This window comes from Gasterosteus aculeatus, chromosome 15 (assembly GCF_964276395.1).
Source record: "Gasterosteus aculeatus chromosome 15, fGasAcu3.hap1.1, whole genome shotgun sequence".
Classification (NCBI taxonomy): domain Eukaryota; kingdom Metazoa; phylum Chordata; class Actinopteri; order Perciformes; family Gasterosteidae; genus Gasterosteus; species Gasterosteus aculeatus.
In genome coordinates, this window is record NC_135703.1 from 4,525,542 (window position 1) to 4,544,689 (window position 19,148).

General features: G+C 45.0%; 2 long non-coding RNA genes across 2 annotated transcripts; one reads left to right on the forward strand and one right to left on the reverse strand.

The window, feature by feature from the left end:
• Positions 1-12,645: 12,645 nt before the first annotated feature.
• Positions 12,646-13,113, reverse strand: LOC120832308 (uncharacterized). Its single transcript, XR_013452666.1, has 2 exons — positions 12,929-13,113; positions 12,646-12,800 (listed from the first exon to the last, which is right to left on the reverse strand). It is a non-coding gene; the product is annotated as an uncharacterized LOC120832308 (long non-coding RNA).
• A 453-nt stretch (positions 13,114-13,566) lies between these two features.
• Positions 13,567-17,339, forward strand: LOC120828507 (uncharacterized). The gene is made up of 4 exons (XR_013452770.1): positions 13,567-14,211; positions 15,023-15,740; positions 15,926-16,021; positions 16,444-17,339. It is a non-coding gene; the product is annotated as an uncharacterized LOC120828507 (long non-coding RNA).
• Positions 17,340-19,148: the final 1,809 nt, after the last annotated feature.

Below are 19,148 nucleotides of genomic sequence, written 5' to 3' on the forward strand. Positions count from 1 at the left end.
GTAGATAACTACCATCAGAGAATGTCTATTGGTCCAAATGGGCAGGTGGCACATTGTATAGAAGCCTCCGCCATCTGCGTGCCAATGTGTCAATGCTGGCGTGTGTGTTGGAGTAGAAAAGCACCCTATGAATAAAGTCCATCTTACCATCGACGATCATGCTCATCGTGCGCGTAGTCTAACGGGCTTGCAGGTGCTAAACGACGGCAATGTTACGAAGCAAAGCAGGGAAGGAAATTCTGCTTTGGATCTGATGTTGCGAGACATAAAGGTCAGCAAATCCAAGTTATTCAAACTCAAACCCTGAGAACCATGAATAATTCATCATCATAATCCGTCCAACAATTGTCAAGACATTTCACAAAAATATCAAATATGTCAACCTCACGCTCGCGTTGAATAAAGATTAAGAATACATTATCTTCAAATCCAGAGGCAGATGGAGAGACAAATCACAAATGAAAAGGTTCCCCTGCAAGTGACGCTGCAGAGGGAGAACTGCCAATCAATCCAGTAGTTGTCAAGGTACGTCTCTCTCATCCACAGAAGTCAACCCCATGTTTATCCCGCTAACTGCAGAGATTCTTGATGAATCCGCCACCGACTGGGTTATGAAACATCCTCCCGCCCACATGAGGATCCCCCTTCGTCTACATTTCCAGGTATCATTCTTGTCGTCTTGTCTGATTGAAATGTGACAAATAAACAAAAGCTCTTCTTCTCCCACCGCTTGCCTGTCTCCCTCTCCCGGGTCGCCGTGATGTCAATCACGTTGCAGACGGCGGATGTCGTCTCCGTTCACTCGTCCCGGCAGGGGGTCCCTGCCAGGGGTGTCAAACACTTGTTGCACCCCAGCAAGAAAGAACGGAGCTCGACGCTCCTTAAAATTCGTACAAAATTTTACCCAAAGCCTCATTGAATCATCAAGTTTGTACCCAAATAGATGTCTTATCTACTGGAAAATGATCAAGTTTACCGTTTAGTGAGAGCTACTGAGAGCGACTGCTGTAGGCAATTCCTTTGTTCTTAACTAAGCTACAAAAAAGGTGATGAATCCCAATCCTGACGTTCAGATTTGGAGAATATTTGCGCACACTATCAAATTGTTTCCCTCTGCTGGATTTGGTTCCACCGCCGGGAGTCAGCCTTCTGCCACGCCTGAGGATTTGAATCCACCATTTTGCTCCTAAACTCCTCAAATAAAGAAAGTCATCGACAACCCACTCCAACTGCAACCTTGATAAAAGGATTCACAGAGGATTTCACAAAAGAAGCAGAAATGCCAATTTGTGTGCGGCAAAGTGCAAACAAAGAGAACAGAAGGAGAAGGTGACTCCGGAAAATAAGAGAAGTAACTGATGACACATCGAGAAAAATGTGAGAGATCCTTTGAAATAGCCTGAACTCAAAAGCCTGAGTCAGACATAACTTCAAAAGGGAACCACCGCTGACGTCTCACTTTCTGTGTCCTTGAGCAGAAGAATGGGGCGAAGCGTTGGTCCATGTATGTTTCTTGTGAGCGAACCGTCCCCATCACCCAAAGTAATGTTCACATGTTCACAGTGTGAGGGTGGCTGTTTTGGGGATTATTAACTGGAATTAGTATTGCTACACCTGCCCATCTGGGCATAAACACATTCGATTAGTGGTTCGAATCGTCCCTCGGATGCACAAAACCCAAAGAAACCACCACGGCCAGCGAGATGGGGACGGCAGGAGACTCAGCGGCGGCAGAACATCTTTCACACAGATTTGAGCCTGTTTACGATAGCAAATGAAAGCAGAGACATACTGAACACACGCATCCACGGTGCACGTCAGCAAACAGTCACCTGTGGTCCAGGCAGGACTTCATATTCGTGGCCTCGGTTTGCAAGCAAAAGGAAATAATAACTAAACCGTAATTATTTTCAAAAACTATATTTGCTCAGTTATATATTTATATGTTTTGGTTTGGTCGCTGCTTTCGAATGAGGCAAACTTCTTTAAAGTTAACACTGTAGATTCATGGATAGATCTATAAAGATAGTTGTAAGTTATTGAATCACTTTTTTTGTCTTTGGGTATGTTGACTGCTTACCTGAACCTTGAATTGTTGTAAGATTACTGGGAAATAAATAATTTAAAATACTCTATTCTCTATACTCTATAATACTCTATCTATTAATATGTAACCAAAGCACATTAACGCAACATATGTGTGTGTATCATTAATTGGGTAAATAAATTTCAGACCAGACATCACTTGTTTTAGCTTCACTGTGTGAGAATTTGTCATTATTTCCTGAGTTTTCAGACAAAAGAACAAAGATTAATTGAGAATATAATGAGTGCAATATTATGATATTGAAATTGATGGTTAGCTAAAGTCCTAAATCTGTCCCTTTCTTCACAAGACAAGAGAGGATCGGTTGTAGCAGAGCCGGTTTTCGGTGGACTTCCTGCCTGGTGTCGTGGCTGTGATCCGGATAATCAAATCACAGCCGGCCGGTCCAGACAGCCGGTCGCTGGCCTGCCGGCTACGTTCCCTCCACGGATAATGTCACTTCCTCTGAAAACCAACTGATCTTGTTACTGGACGCTCACCGTTATCTGTCACAGCAAATAACACAAAAAACTACTATTTCAATTGTGGTAAATACACTAAGAGCACGACGATGCCGGCTGACCTGGCAGAGAAACTGTTTTGTTCAGGGAAAAACCGAACGGGTGTCAGCTCATCAGCCAAATAAATGTCCCTTCACTGCAGCACCCGCGGATGACACGAAACGACTCAGGATATGTCAGGAAGTTCAAACACACAGTCGAAACTCCACCGGTCGACTGAGGAAACAGCTGCATTGGTACAGAAACACACGGAAGTAACAGGACGGTCGGCCGCATGGCGATAGGAGAGAGGGTCCGAACTGGCTATTCCATGGAGTCAAGTCCATGCCCCTCGATGTCCTCAAGGAAATTATTTTCATGCATCTGCCCCACTCAATCCCCATCCTGCATCTGCAGCACGTGCTGCTTCATAGCAGAACTAAACGCGTTTGAAGCCTGGTACAAAAAGACGTTTAGGTGTCTTTTTCCTGCTCATGACAACTCTACTGGGGCGGACGTTTTCAGTCCACCTCAACAAATTAAATAATATAAAGCGTTTAAATTATGCATAATTAAGCCCATGGTTCATAGCTTCTCCTCTCTGGCTAAATGTACTCTACATTTTGATAAAGACTAAAAGCATTTCAAAATCAGGGGTTCAGCGTGAGGCAAAACGTACCATCTGCTGCACGCATGCCATTAGTAGAGACTCGTAGGCTGTGAGCTGATGATAAAATAAGGAGAGAGGAGGGAGACGGAAAGAATGAACGGGAATTAAAGGTCTGCAAACAGCAACAAGAACAAGACCTTCTCCCAATTATTTCACTTCCTGCCACTGTCATTAACTCATTAATAAGCAGCTTGGAACAGAGTGACTCAGCGTTAAATCACCCAGCTCGCTCATTAAGTCCGTGACAAACTGAGAGGGACAATCCACAGAGGCCGGTGTCTGTCCTTACGTCAGACACCGCGTGCTTCAATGAAAGGGGTCCCGCCGGAGACATGAAGCGCTTACTCACGAATACATTCACGGGCAGGTAAGCGTGCGGCGCCATCACAAACGCAAATCTGGAGAACAACACGTATGCTACAAAAGAAATTGTATTTTTCTCCAATGTTCACAGACATTGATGGACACACAGTCAAGCGCTAAAACTGCAAGGCGACTTTTCTATCGATAAGCAGCGAAACTGGAGCTAGCTAGCATGTAGCCTCCCCCGCTAACGTCATCAGTAGACAATAAACAGCAAAAAAAAAAAAAAAGCTCAATCCGCCTCTTCAGGCATAAAATTAAATGAGATTGTCAGACTATGACAAATACATTGCTCTCACTATATGTGCAAAACACACACACACAACGTTGGCCGGACGAAGACTGCCAACCTGACAAGTTTTACCGCTCATTTAAAATGAAACACAATGTTCTCGACATGTGTACGGGCGCCGCGTGACGACTACTCTTATTAGAATGCACTTATTCTAGAGATCTCTCACACCACACAAGAGCTGTTTGAAAAGTACCACTCAGTGTTCCTCTAATCCATTATTCCTCTGCGTCATATAAGTTTACCATCAATTTGTTGCTACGGCAGCGCGGTTGCGTAGAGACGGCCGCCGGGAGGAGGAGGCCCCCTGTTTCCGAGCTACCGGCTCTTGTAACAGTTCAGCGGGTTCGCCTCGGCGGTGCTGGAGGAGGAAAGGGAGCAGCGTGGAGCTGGGAGAGGAATGGGGGGGGGTTGTCAAGGGTAGAAACTAACGGTGGAAAGAAGGGAAGGCTGGGGAGGTGAGATAGGGGAGGATTTGTCGAGAGTTTAGCGGACGTGAGGAGAACTCCTGAGGGCCTCCGGCATGCGCACGCACGGCGCGCCCTCCTCTGTCGGCTCTCACTCATTCACTCAGCCTTCTCTGATCTGCTGTCTCTTGCGCACGCATCTCATTGACGCGTTGGTATCTCTCTAAGACAGCGTCTCCCTTTCTCTCCGGGGGGGGGGGGGGGGGTCTCACTTCTGCTGAGCGGGTGCAGAGTGCACACGGGTGTGAGGCGTCGAGGCCTCTGGGAGCTATCAGAAGGAGACAGGCCCTCCCTGATTGTCTCGCCTCGCTACAGATTGATATCAAGTCCGCCGGAGGACACATTGTGTATGTGAGCACCGACTGTTTGTAAAAACACGCACATCGGGGGTCGAGCGAGTGTGTGCGCGCGTTCACAAAAGCGACAGACCGCCTGTTAATTACTCAAACTAATAGAGCAGCTGCTGATTTCCCCCCCCCGGTGTCGATCGGGTTCACAGCACGACGTGGCGGCCCGGGCAGGACATGTGAAGCATTAAGACGGACGTTGGGACTGAGGCTAAGTGAGGTGAAGAGAAAAGGCACAAGACTGAAGTACTTCAAGGACCTCTGATGAGGACAAAACACAACGCTTTCAGGAAGTATTCAAGATGCTCTTGAGATTAAGGTAAGAAAGTTCCCACACAGGATACGTTCTGAGGGTGTTAAGAGGACTTTGAAGAACAACTCCCAAATGACTTTCTGTGTGTGTCGGTGTTTGTTCGTCATTAATCTCGCTTACTAAGAACCCAAACATCCCGTAAACACCCGTAGTGTGGGGAGGAAGTGTGTGGGGGGGGGGGGGGGGGGGGGAAGCAGGTACGAGCTGACGAGCTGCATTTAAAAAAGCACAGAAATATTCCACTGTTTTCATTATGCATTTATCAAATATATTTCACAAATTTAAACATTGGTCCTTGTAAAATACGAGACTGTGAAGCCATCTTCATTTAAATGTAAACCGTTGATGCTGTTGTTGCTCGTTTTGAAAGCAACTCTAACGAGGACATTTGTCGGCGGCGGCCCGTCGGGCCTGAATTAAGCGCTTTGCATAAACGCCGCGACCTCACAGACTACACATCCAACTAAGGCGTCTGTCCTTCGGTTGTCTTGACAACCGTTCACCCTGTCACCTTGAGCGTGAGCTCCTGTGATCCATGGGACAGATTCATTTGTAGTGCGTTATGTACACACTGCGTAGTGTACCGACAGGGACGACTACTGGAACAGACCCCCCCCCCCCCCCCTTCAGCCTGTTGCAATGATTACATTCTTATACCTGACTGACAATCAACCACTTGAATTAGTCTGCGACAGTCATGTTCAGAGGGCTTTTAAGGGGGTAGGACTGGTTGATCATCTCAGCTACACAAGCACAAATGGGTTTTTGTCTGCTTGTTAACGTGTGGAAATAATTACCTGTTCCTGAGGGTGCAATTTGAGACACTGGCACTAGAATACTTTTTGTACCACTTTGTATTCTTCTTTTTGGTGGTGTGGCCCTCTGGATATTCCAACTGAGACCTCACAGAGCTCTCGGCCTCCTTCCACTCTGCTCCTTTTCCCTGTTGAGTCTGCGTGAGGCTTTCTGTGGCCCCAGAAGGGGATTACTTCTCCGCCTGCTGCTCAAGGCAATGACTCTACCAACTGCTGCAGAGAAGCTCCCATTTTATTTCCCTCCTGCAGCTGAGGGGGGTCGTCACCCGCTGCCACGGGAGATCCGGAGGTCATTCTCTCTCTCTCCACCTGGATTTGCTCCCACTGAAATGCGGAGGTGCTCAGGCAGTGCGTGAAGGGAAGGATAGGATGTTTCTAGTGTCTTCAGGCAAGCATACTTCTCATGCTCAACAACATCTGACACCATGCACGCCATGAGAATCTTTACTAGCTGGGTTAATACTACGTTCACAATGCAAGACAAGCAGTTGAAGTCGGTCCACTCACCTGTAAACAGAGTGGAACCACATGGGAATTGTAAATGGAGGCACCAGGTAACGTTTCAGTGTATATGTGTGTGTGTGTGTGTGTGTGTGTGTAGGTGGTTTTTAGGACATAGGGGAGACAAAAATCAATGAGGATCTAAGGCCATGAATGCAAAACAGAAGTGTCCAAATACTGCAAAGGATGACAGAAGGGGTCCCAGAATTGACCAGTCAGCGGATCTTCGTGCAGCATCTTTGCATGAATTGGTGGCAATTGTGGCATAAGCAATGTGAGCCACTTGCTCTTGGCAACAAAAGGTGCACTGCTGCTCGTGCAAGCGATGTGAACATGCTCTCACTATCAGACAAATCTTCCAAAAGTCCAATTTCAGTGAATTACTTAAGCGTACATTTCTACAATGCTTTTTTTTTCAAAATGCGAGAGCAGGAGAGAAGCTCCGGGCAGGTGATGGATGAGATGATAAAAGGACCCCGGAAATTCAGTATGGACGTGAAAAGTGGCATTAGGTGAAATATCCCCAAGTTAATTAAGGTCTATAGGCTTAATCCGTGAACTTGTGGCATGCAAATGCTCCGCTCACGTGCACAGGGACCCACTGATAACAGAGAGACTGTAAGAGCACAAAACACCTCATGCCGTCACTTTCAAGGCACGAGATTTGGAATGTGAGAAACACAAGTGGGGCGCAACTCAAGGAGGTGTTTCCGAGGAGGAGAGGCGATTCGTTAAAGCCCAGGAGAGGGCGCCTCTCGCTCGATGGTGCGCAGAAGAGCACAGCACATGCACACAGACATGGACACACACACACACATATACAGACGTAACGTCTTTAACCGTATTCGCCAGCAGGAGACACTCATCTTTCCGTGGTCGTTATTTTCTAAGCGTTTTCTTATCTTGCTCCTTGTTAGATTTGCAAGACATTTTTCCTATTTCTCGGAGCTCTTCCTTCCTCGGGCCAGGCAATAAATCGTTCAGCTGGTGTCTCTGAGGGATCCCGGGCCTCACACACACACACACACACACACACTACTGAACTCACCGGCGAGCATCCCCAGTTTCGTGCGCTCTGTCCAGCACGTACAAATGCAACAGAGCCACGTCATCCAAATAGGGAGACGGAAGCAACGCTTGCTGAAAAATGGACACAATGCGGTCCTCCCTTCGGCCGGCACAGACAGATGTGTTGCCATGGAAACAGGATGCCAAGGTAGACGCTGTATGGGCGCCGGGGTTGTGCACAACTATGCCAGTGTGTGAGCGCGCCTCGCCGAAGTCGATTGGACTCAGGCGCTGTTTTGCGATGCGTGAATGGTGACATGGGAACTTTGCTAAAGTGTGCGTGTGAGGTTTGTTGAGTATTTAAGAGAGGCGCAATGTACTCGGTCTTCTTGATTGCACAATGTCAAAAATCACGAGTGAAGACTACAACTGGCTCTGGTTCCCGGGCCAGCGTCTGCTGGAATACCTCTGGAGGAGCGTGAAACCGCCCATGTTCATAAGGCTATTATGATGTTATTTTGTCCGCTATGTCGTAACTTCTTGTACATCTCCACGTTCATTCGGCATGTCGCGACTGAACATACAGCAGCTCGTCCTGCTGGGAAAGTTCCTCTTTGGCCGACAAGAGCGAGCCCGGCCCTCGCGGCACCCTTCGAGTAGAGTTGACCGGATTGAAATTTTAGCCAGGCTCTCGTTTGCAGAACTTTTATGCACAAAATAATTGCAAAACTGCTGAATTACCAATTTGTTGAGTTTCTTATCGACTTAAGCGCAGATCATCTCGCCTACACGCCCCATCAAACATTAATTTCACGCTGCGAGATGCCTCGCAGTTATCGGTTATAAGCCGGCACCTAAAAACTCGTGGCCGGTTTACAAGTCTCTCTTTATCCCCAAGGCTGCGGTGCCCTTGCTCTTCTCCTGGGATTGTTGTGCGGTTAGCTTTCTAATCATGCCTGAGAGAAAAAAGAACTGTCAGTTTGTAGAACCAAGTGCAAATGTAACCTCACATAATGGTTGGTCACCGAATAGTCAGGAGGGGGGTGTTTCACTGCATGAAGGGATGTAGATGCGTGCAGCCAGCAGACGAGGTACAGATCAGAGCTCAACCCCCCCCCTTTGAAGGGTCCCTCCATCTCTGGTCTCTGCGCTGCGTGGGACCGGTGTGCTTACCGGAGAGGGGACATCTGCTTGGATCCTTACCTGTGTTCCTGTCTGGTAAGATACAGCAATGCTTCTTCAGTATGCCAGGCAACAACTTCCAAGAAACATCAAAGCAGGAGCGAGAGCGAGAGAGAGAGAGAGAGAAAAAAGAAAGGTAGAGGTTAATGTCGCAGCAGCTCGAGGCAGATAAACAAGGTGGCGCTGAGGGGAAAAGCACCGAGCCATGCTGCGTGCCGCAAGTCAGAGTAGCGAGACACGCCCATTTCTCACCCCATTTGCATCAAACGGAGCGGCTCCCGTATTCACTCGCACCGCCAATCCGAGCGGTGGAGCACCAAGAGAAGGTGCCAGCTGATCATCTCTGATTTAAAACAGACACAGTCAAAGGCGGGTTGAAGGAAATTATCCACTGGGATGGAACGGCACAGAGATTATGAAGAATGTATATGCTGGATTGGAATGGGAAGAGGTGTGTCAATGTCACCGATCATTGGAAAACAATTTTAGAAGCTTCCTCTGCTGGAGGAACGTCAGCTCCGCTGTGCTTGGACGTCGTTGCAGCAAATACCTACAACTGGCAACATTTTACGATCACCATCATCCGTCTTCTGGTCGTCAGTTTCATGTCTTGTTCTCGGGGGAACGATGAAGACATATTCCTCTGCATAAGTCAAAACTAAGTATAAATACTAAGTATGTCATTTCAGGGTGAGATAGCGGTTTTCTTAAGGTATGCTGTGACTCTGAATAACGAAATTGGTGCTCACAAGGCAAATATGCAGAGAATCCACCAAAGAGAGGAACTCATAAAACGGGTTATCGGAGCCTCTTTGTCCTCGTCCCTGACTCACATGCTCATTATTGTCCAGGATGTCGGTTATGCGGACAGACCACCTCTCCTTTCTCTCTGCTGATCTCGTGATAGTATTAACATTCCTATACATTGGCACTTGGTGGTTATCTCAGGCTCCTATACTCCTCTCCAGGCACTGAACAAGAACGATCAGATAAGTGTCCCTTTTAATTAAGGAGACGGGCATTTGTATAAAGGTGCTTCTCGAAAATGGGGGAAAGAGCGGTGAAATAAATGAGAAATGAACTCTAACTGCTTGTCCCTGGGGGATATTCAAAGGAATATCAACCCACTGCATCATTCATAAAGCAGAAGGGCCTCAAGACGCCTGTCATCCCGTCTCATTTTCAACTTTATCAGCGTAAGAAAAGGAGACGCAACCCTGGATTAGTATATTAACACTTCCTTACATCTCCTTTATCCTGTGACTCCTGCGCTTTTTCAGCGTGATGTACACCACCTGTTCATAAGGCTTTGTGCTCCGTCCTGTGAGTGGCGAAGCTTCATTCTCAACAGCCTTGTGTCATTAGTGACACGGAATGAAATCAATCGCCGCGTCACTCCGAGCCATTTAAATACAGTGTGAATATACTTGCACACAAAATACTAACATCCATTTCATACGTCTCATATTATTGTCTGCATATTTCGGGTTAAATCTTCTTCATACAAATGTTTTGTTTGCTAAAACATTTTTAAAAAGACCTCAGAGGAACATGACATCCGACCGTAAATAGTGTTCCACTGTCATTGCTAATATATGAATGCTATTCAAGAACCAAACGTAAGGAGAACCTCGGTGTGTAGAAGCAGATATCTGTGCACAGAGAAGAGCGAGGAGCTTCAGTGACTGACGTCTAGCGGCTCAAACCGCTGCATGATGTAAGTCAGAATTGATGCTGGCTGGCAGAGACGTGCAGCGGAGGAGTGTGGAAACTCTTCAGCGTTTCAGAGCTGCCTCTCATTTACACTTTGAAAGGGATCCGAGTCCAGAGGCAAAGCTTCTAATTTCACATGAGAAAATGCATCCGTCTGTTTGTCTTTTCACGCTTATCTCGGAACGAGCACAAAAGAGGATTCACAGCGTTTTAACAAGACAGAAATCGGAGGAGATGCAAAACTGATACTTTGTACAGATTTGTTTTCTCACAAACTAACTGGTTAAATATGATTGTATTTAACCAGCCGTTCTTGAAATAAAAAAGCTTTTATCGCATGAAAAGAACCCAATACGTTTTCATCACCCATTAAATAGGAAATCCAACCTAACAGTTTCTCAAAGGGGGTTTATTTCAGTCAATTGAAATTCAACACAATAAATATTCTGCAAAGCGAATCAATAGGTCAAATGTTGTAAATGTGTCTTCAAACCGCCGAGTCGGCGAGTGACGGACAGGCTCCTTTGGACAACGTCGTAGCGGTTTACCACGAGCTCTTCCATCAAGGCCGGTGGTCTTTTAAGCCTGAGGATGTCAGAAGAAGGACTTCATCCTCCCCTCCATGTTGTCACCCTGTGACATTACTCTAAAGTTTACTACTGCGGTCATCACGCTATACAATCAAGCACATTTTCAGGTACAGGGTGCATTTTTGTGTGCGTATTAGTCTGTATTATTCTACACTAGTGTGGCATCAAACCACGGCACCAACTTCAGACACTAAAGTAACTCCAGAGATCCAAATGAGACGGATGAGCTACTGAAGTCACTACTTTAGTAGAGTCGCACTCTACTAAAACAAAACAGCCATATGAATGATGGTCATTATTAGTTCAAATATATCTTTACTATGTCTGACAAAGCTGAGCCACCTCTTTACACAGAGCCAAGCTCTACGTCACCAGCGTGCCCGAGAGGGAGACACAAAGACTCCCGAGGCCCGAGGACAGAAACAAACGCCGGCTCATTAACTGACAATCGGACGGGGCGGCGCAGGTGAATCACAAACCATTTCAGTCCGCGAGCAAACCTTCTCTCTGGAAATGACGGCGAACACTAAAGAACTGATTACTCCCCCCCCTCCCTCCCTCCGCGCAGGTCGTTTTTATCTACTGTGTAATGGGGCCAGTCTCATCATCAGAAATTGGTTCTCTGATTCAACCGTTACACAAACTGCCGCTCATTTCTTGTCGTTCTAGTACAGCCGGGTGAGAACACCCCCCCCCTCCCCTCCCCGTCCACCTGGTGCAAATGCCTCAAAAACAATTCTAGCTCCGATGCGCCAGGTTGATTTAATGCCCCTGCAGGATTATTTGAGTTTTACCGCGGCGTAGAGCAGCTGGCAGGAACGCCTCGTGTCCGTGTGGTGTTTCAGGTCGACCCAGCGGCCACGTGGACAACACCATTACTGCTGGGAACAGCCAATTACGCCCGTGTATGATGGGATATCCGGGCGCCCGGTGCCGAGGGCCGGAGTGACGCTCTTGGGGACAGAGGAGACGTTACAGAGGGGAATGGACGGGAAGTAGAGTCACTCCAACGCGGCCCTGAAGGATCTTCCTGTCCGCTGCCTCTTGTAGCCGCGGCACGTGTGGTGGCGTGGATGGAGCGCGAGATGCGGTTTTCACACGGAAATTGTTGGAGGCACCTTTCGATAGGATGCAATTGAGTAGGAGAAATCCACAAGCTGGGGGCTTCCTGAAGCTCGTAAGTATGTCTGTGTGGGAAAGTGTCCCTCATATAAGGAAAAAGTGAAGCTGATATTTAACTAGAACCCCCCCCCCCCCCCCCCCCCCTCACCTAAATGCTCATGCATCAAGGCAAGCAATGCATCTGCTGAACAACAGAAACAAGGATGTACTATAAGGAATATTCTCAATCTTAAACAGCTTGAATACATTGGGATTATTAAGCACTAATTCACAATCTGGAGATTAATCAAATGTTAAATGTCCTTCACTGGAGCGGGCTTCTTCATTGAGCTAATATATTCAAGTTCACTGCTTCCGTTCGAAGGAGAGAGTAAAGTCTCGGTTGTAAAAGCGCCGGGCCTCTCGCCAACGATAATGGTATTAGGACTTGTACTCTACCAGGAGTCGTGCGAGGTCTTCCACTTGAATCAGGGCTGAACTTCGACGGGGGCACTTTTGCAAACATTTTCAGACCAAGCTATGATTTTAGCTTGCATGGTTTCTTTTCAAAAGGCGCACACCTGAAAGGACGCACGGGCCGTCCTGACTCCTTGTCATGATGGAAATGGACTTGTCAGGTGGGGGACTTGGCTGGACCCAAACGCAGAACAGACAGACACAGCCGTCAGGAGGAGAGTGAATTTAACAGTTTATTAATCGACACGACTGTGGAGGTGCAGCAGGAGCGGGCGTGAGGAGTGCAGATGAAGGATGGGGTCCCGGGTGATGATCTCCTCGACAGTGCGCGGTGCCCAGTGCTCCTCCCACGTGCAGGAATCCAGACCGGTGTCACTGTAACCGAGGAGGTGAGACAAGGGGTAAGTAACAGGATTAACACTGAATGAAAAGAGAACAACAGCCAGCTCTCGGCTTGACTGGGTGATGGTCACTGAGACTCGCGAAGACTGAGGTCGACATACGTGACGTGAGTAACGATCCGACGTCGGCCGGTTGTCAGGCTCTCCCTCTTATACCCTGGTGATTGTGGCTCCGGTGCAGGTGCGTGATTGCAGAGCTGAGACAGGTGCGTGCGAGGCCAACCTCTCCCAGATCCACCAGAGGGAGACCAAAACCAGCCTTTACCTGGGTCTGGAGGGGGGAACTCTGACAGGACTTTGTCCGGCTGACTAAGGCCGCCCGGTAAAATCCTCATAAATAACAATTAGACCAACTAAGGGGATCATATTTTTGACCGTGCAATTAGAGCAGAGAGGAAAGGTTACAGACGACGGGCCGGCTTGTTAATGCGCCTTGTAATGACTTGCATCTGACTTGAGGCTGCGTGGCAGCCATTGCGGTACACTGTAAACCCGAACGTCCAAAGTAATTAAATAGATTAAGTAGTGTATACTCAAATTTTTGAAAAAGTTCTACTAACTTAATTATGTCATGTTGGTGTAACATGTTCTTCTTTTTTGAGTAATTTTAACTAATACTTTTTGATTTAATGGAACTATTTAACAAAAACTTAAAAATATAACTTAAGTACAACTTAATAGAATTAAGAAGTGTCATACTAAGAATGATAAAGTCCTGTTATTTCTATTTTTTCAAATAGGGATGATTAAAAAAAAAACCTAATTTATATAGCACATGCTAAAATACAATCAAATCTCACAAAGTGCTTCACAAAATAAGTAACATCGATCATTAAAAAATACATTTCAATCATAGCTTATTAAAACAGTAACAATTTGATTGGGGCAAATGGTCTGAAATGCATTAGACATTAATGGAAGACAAAATGTATTCATTTTTATTGTCATCAGTTTAATGTAGCCTATATATTCATTTTGCTTGCAGGGATCATTTTAAAGCTCAAACTGACTTCCTACACTAGTCCATGTTCTCTCTAGGGAAGCTCGTTTTAAATTCTGAGCAGTGAGCACGCTGTAAAATGTGCTTTTACTTGTTTGTTATTTTAGGATATTATTCTGTCAGTATAACAAAGTATTCAAGTTGTCATGATAACACAACATTACTAGTTAGTAACATATCTACGACAAATAAAACGCTAATCTGAAAATTAATTCAATTGAATTAACACGCTAGTAGTGTATTTTAAGTCAAATTGATTAAGGAAGTAGTCGCGACCGTTATCAAAGTGCATTATGGGGTTGGCGGGCGAAGTTGACTTCCTTTCCGTCCTTGAGCCTTTTCGGACCAGGGTTCGGTAGCATCATCGGCTCAGACTGTTTTCAAGGTGAGTGAAATCATAGGTGTTTATATATATAAGTTGATATATGTAATGTGTGAAGTTAAATTATGTTACAATCAGCCAGTTGCCAATCCTCAAACGTAAAACAATTTAATTTAAATAATTTTCCAGACTTTGTCGTACGAGTGACATTACTAACGTTAGTTACTTCTGCTCCATTCACTGGGACTTAGTCTTCTCTGCCTGTGTGTGTCTCTACTTCAGCGGTTGCTGGTTTGAACTCGCAAACGTGTGCGCTAACGTACGTGCTAACGCACTCTGGCTAACGAACATACTACGCTAACTAACGTTACTTGACTGTGCATCTCGGACCAGCCGAGGAGCACGGGGATAGTATTCCACTAGCTAGCTAGCTTGTTCAACTGAGAAAAGGGCGGCTAACGAACCTACGCTAGCTAACATAAGTTAACGGTGCGTGCTTGAAACCGCTTTTCAGTCAAACAATCTAGCTAGCTAGTTAAAAAAAAACGGCCTCCCGTGCTTCTCGGCTGGTCCAGGAGCAGCGCCAGGTGTTTCTGCATCAAGCTTGTCGTGACTCGCAGTTCTGTGGCATTTCTATTAATTTTTTGCAAGTCATTCTGTTCATTCATTTTTGTGTAAAGCTGGAACTTTCCATCTATAAACGTTGTATAAAACTAATTGAAAACATGTCATTTTAAGGCAGTGTTAGCTGTAGTCATTGATCATGTTTTGGTAAGCTACTAGTAACTAACTTGTTATTATATTAAGTATAATTCCGTTTTTAAATTTTTAGATGGTGGTCTGAACTTTGTCATTTCTTTTCTTTGCCTTTTAGGTTGCTGGTTCCAAAATGATCTGGAAGTGTAAGTTGTGCGCAGCTTCTTTCACCTCCAGAATACAGTTATTTAGACACTATAGGTTGCAACAAGATGAGACGGCTGGATGTCAGGAGGTCACTGTTAATGCTGGAAAAAGAAGTAGAAGTAATCCTGAAAATGAATCTTCACATTCCAACATTAAAAGACCCAAGCGAGCCGAAGTCAACTTCCTACCCAACTTTCCCCAAGGAAAGGATCCTTCAATCCTTGAGCAGTTGAGGCAGACAATTGTTGAAGAAGTCACGAAGACTGAGGAGAGCCTGCCCCTGATTAGAAAGATGATGGAGACCACATTTCCCCTACGCCGACAGACTATAGTGATGCTCTGGCCTGCTCTCAAAATAGAGAATGAGGTAATATGGATCAGCTCTCTTAAGTGAAAATTATTGTGATTCTAACTCATTTGGCCCCTATTTTCTGCTTTATGAATGTGTGCTAGAGTCTTCAAATGTTACAGTTTTTGTATAAGTGTTGCTGTATTCTCATCCTACTGTTATTTCAATGTAGTTGTATGCAGTGTTCCAGCGGATTACGAATCAGAACCTCTCCAACACATTCTATGCTGAGCTTGACCGCCATCTTCCTCGACTGATGACCTTATTCAGACAGAAGGCATCAAAAACTGGGAAGACAGCAGAGGCTCTATTTGAAATTTTAAAAATCCACAATGAACAGGTAAATAAATTATTACACACTTCATAGGTTCTATGACTAATGAGTTTTGTGTATTTTGCAATTAGTCCACTTTGTGTTTGCCATTTGTTTGATTGCATTAATAATGTGAATAGGTTATTTGTGGACATGCGTTTTGTTTGGACTGTTTAAAATCAGTAGGTACAATTCTGTTTTTATCTGAATAGGAAATCCATGACATCCACACCAAGCGCACTACTGTTCTCCACGCCCTTCCTGTGTATCTGTGCGAGGATGCTTCTGGATTTTTCAGAACCTGCACAGTGAGTCTCCTTAAGTCACTAACAAATCATACTGTGTATTATGTAAATAGTTTATCAAAAATACTATTATCTTTTAGGACTTCTTTGTTTAGTACAGTTTGTGTATGATCTGTTTTCTTTCTCTTCACTACAAAGGAACTGTATTGGCAAGTGATAAGATGTTCAGTAAAACCTGTTCCTGTAAATGTCCTTTTAACTTGGTTTCAGTCTCTTACACCACTTAGATTCTCTGGTAATTTGGCAGATTTGTGTGTGCAGAATATGGATCTTATGCTTTTCACCTCTTGAAATAAGACCAAGATCTCCCTTGTAAAAGGGGTATAGGTCGTCAATGGGACTTGGTTAAAGGAAGATACATTATATGTAATCTGTTCTGTTCCATGTGTTAGTTTGTGATTAGTATCTCTTTTTCATTCATTCAGGACTAGTCTGATGAGCCAGAGCTTGACGGTGTTGCAGTGGGCCTCCTTACTGTCATCAGTGACCATGACACAAGTCCAGTTCACTACAACCCTGTGAGAATCTCTGTCATCATTGAAAGTGATGCCATGGTCAGCCTCCCCCGACTTGGCGATGCCTTCCTGGTAATCTTTGGACTGATCTATGCACTACACCTCAGCTACCCCAAAGAACTGACCAACACTCTTGAATTCACTGAAAAAATTCTACTTGGTCTAGAAAGTGGTAAACTGTCACCCAAGTTGCAGACCCTCAAGAATGACTTGATGCAGAAACTCATCTGAAAGAAGGCTGCAGGGAAAGCTTTATAAAAGGCTAGTTCAAAGTTTAAGGGGAAATGTTCTATAGAGTTTTTGTAATTTCATCCAAATTGCTGCCCTGTTGCCTTATGCATGCATTTTGCATGTAATCTTGTCGCGCAAATAATTTGCGTCATGTTTGGTGTGACCACGGCATTACTCAGGAATTAGCCAAAAGCACAGTTTTCTTTTTTAGCTGTAACGAAAAATAATTTCATTGGTATTTATTTGTTCTGATTACTTTGATTACAATTTATTTGAGCTCTTTATATTGAACAGACCAGTGCATATGTCTCTGTTGATTTTATAAATGTTGATTTATTTTTCTATTTCATTTTAATACCGCTGTGTGCTAAAAGGGAGTGGGTAAGAAAATACGGTTCAATAGCAAGTGTTCATGAGTTTGTGGAACTCAATGTATTTGAGGCAATCGATTGCCTCAAAAATATTAAGTTTCGAGTGACAGGTTTTTAAGTAAACACATGCAACATTTTTGACTAATGTGTACTTAAAACAATGACAACACAAACTAATAAAAATTGAGTTTGGTTAACATGAAATGGTGTGGTTGTGTACTTATTTTTTTAAGTTCTGTGAACTTATTCGTATTAGTTTGAAAACTAGACATTTTAAGTAATAATAACTGAAAATAATTGAGTTGCCTTAACAGAAAACTAAGTCATATTAACTGCAAATATTTGAGTTGAGCTAAATGGAACACTTTAATTAAACTGTTATCAAAAGGTACAAGTATCAAGTAATCCAACCTTTTAAGTTCTGGAAAATGTTGACTTTTAAGTTGATCAACTCAAAAAAATTGAGGCAATCGATTGCCTCAATTTTTTTGAGTTCTGGTAACTTATTCGGGTTTACAGTGTAACCGTAACACTGGGAGGACGTGCAATGACACCTGCTGGTCTGAAACATCTGTGCACAGCGCAGCACAAAAGGTGATTGGCTGAGTGGAGTTGGTGGCCAGGTATACACACACACACACACACACACACACACAAACTACTATACAGATCACACACTTGCATTATGAGATTCAAAAAGCTTGATCCATCCATCCCCTGAAGCCAAGCTATTACAGATGTGTGTGTCTGTGTGTGCGTGTTTCAACCTTTACTTTTTAGCCCACACGCAGAAATGTAGCGTTTGGAGTTCTCCCTGCATCTTCAAACAGATTATGAAAGCCTTTTCGTGTCACTGCCGACTACTTCAAGTCCATTGACAACTCGGGGCGCGTCTGTTTGTGTAGCCGCGTGTGTGTGTGTGTTTGCGTGCTCATGCACAAGAGCAATTTGACTGCCGCTTTGGAAATCTCTTGAAATGAGCTACTTTCAATTACAAACAGCTTCTGGGGAGAAATGGTGTCAGTTTCCAATTAGTTTTTTTGGGGTGGTTCCTTCATTCTTTTGATGCTTTTAATAAGGCTCTCTTCTTCCTAAGCCAAGAAATTGCCTCGTAGGATGCGACAAGATTTCGCCATCTCTTATGACTGGTTCGGAGTAGGGACGCAGTACCTGGAGGCACCGAGTGTAATCGAAAGACTGAATGCCTCCACCGAGTGAAAGCGCCGGTGTTCATTCACTCGTGTGTCAGGCAACATGGGGCTTGAGTTAAACGCTTGTATTCATGTGCACCGGTACCGGTGCATCTCTGGTGGAAAGCACAGGGAGTGATGTGGATGAGGGGAAAAGTGCCTCGTCCCTAAAGCTGGTCAATTATTTTTCAGTCACATGAGGACTTACAGAGCTGATGTATATTTAACACTCCCACTTTTTTCTTCAGTACAGACAAGCTAAGAATATTTTACAAGTAAACCCATCAGGCAACACGCACAGAGATACTGTCAATTACCCCCCTTGTTGCTTCAAAGTCATTATGTTGAGCTGCCACGGCATTACAGCACATTTCTCGCTGCCTTACTTATGAATGGATATGGGGGGAAAAAATAAAACATGCTTGTTGCTATGGTGGAAAATGGAGTCCGGTCCAAGTTTCACCCAAGCGGCTGCGTGTCATTGAGAAAAAGCCACTACTGTCTAAAAATAAAGAGGTTTTGTATTATTGAGCAGGGTAGCAGCGCCACATCCCCCGGGGGGATCTTAGCAGAACTTCTGCCAGGACAAACAGCAGTAACTCCAATGAGCTCCTAAAGCATTGCAATGAACATGTTCCCCTATTTTTAGCACCTCTGTGATTATGACGTCTGACTACGTGAGTCCTGGCAGCCGGCACTTTGTCACTGGCAGCGTGTGCCGAGTACTGAGGAGGACTGTGCTGCGGTTTCGGCAGCCCTTCGTTTTCTGTCGCTCACTCACGGCGATCTATCGGAGCTCGGACGTCTAAACTTGCGACTGCAC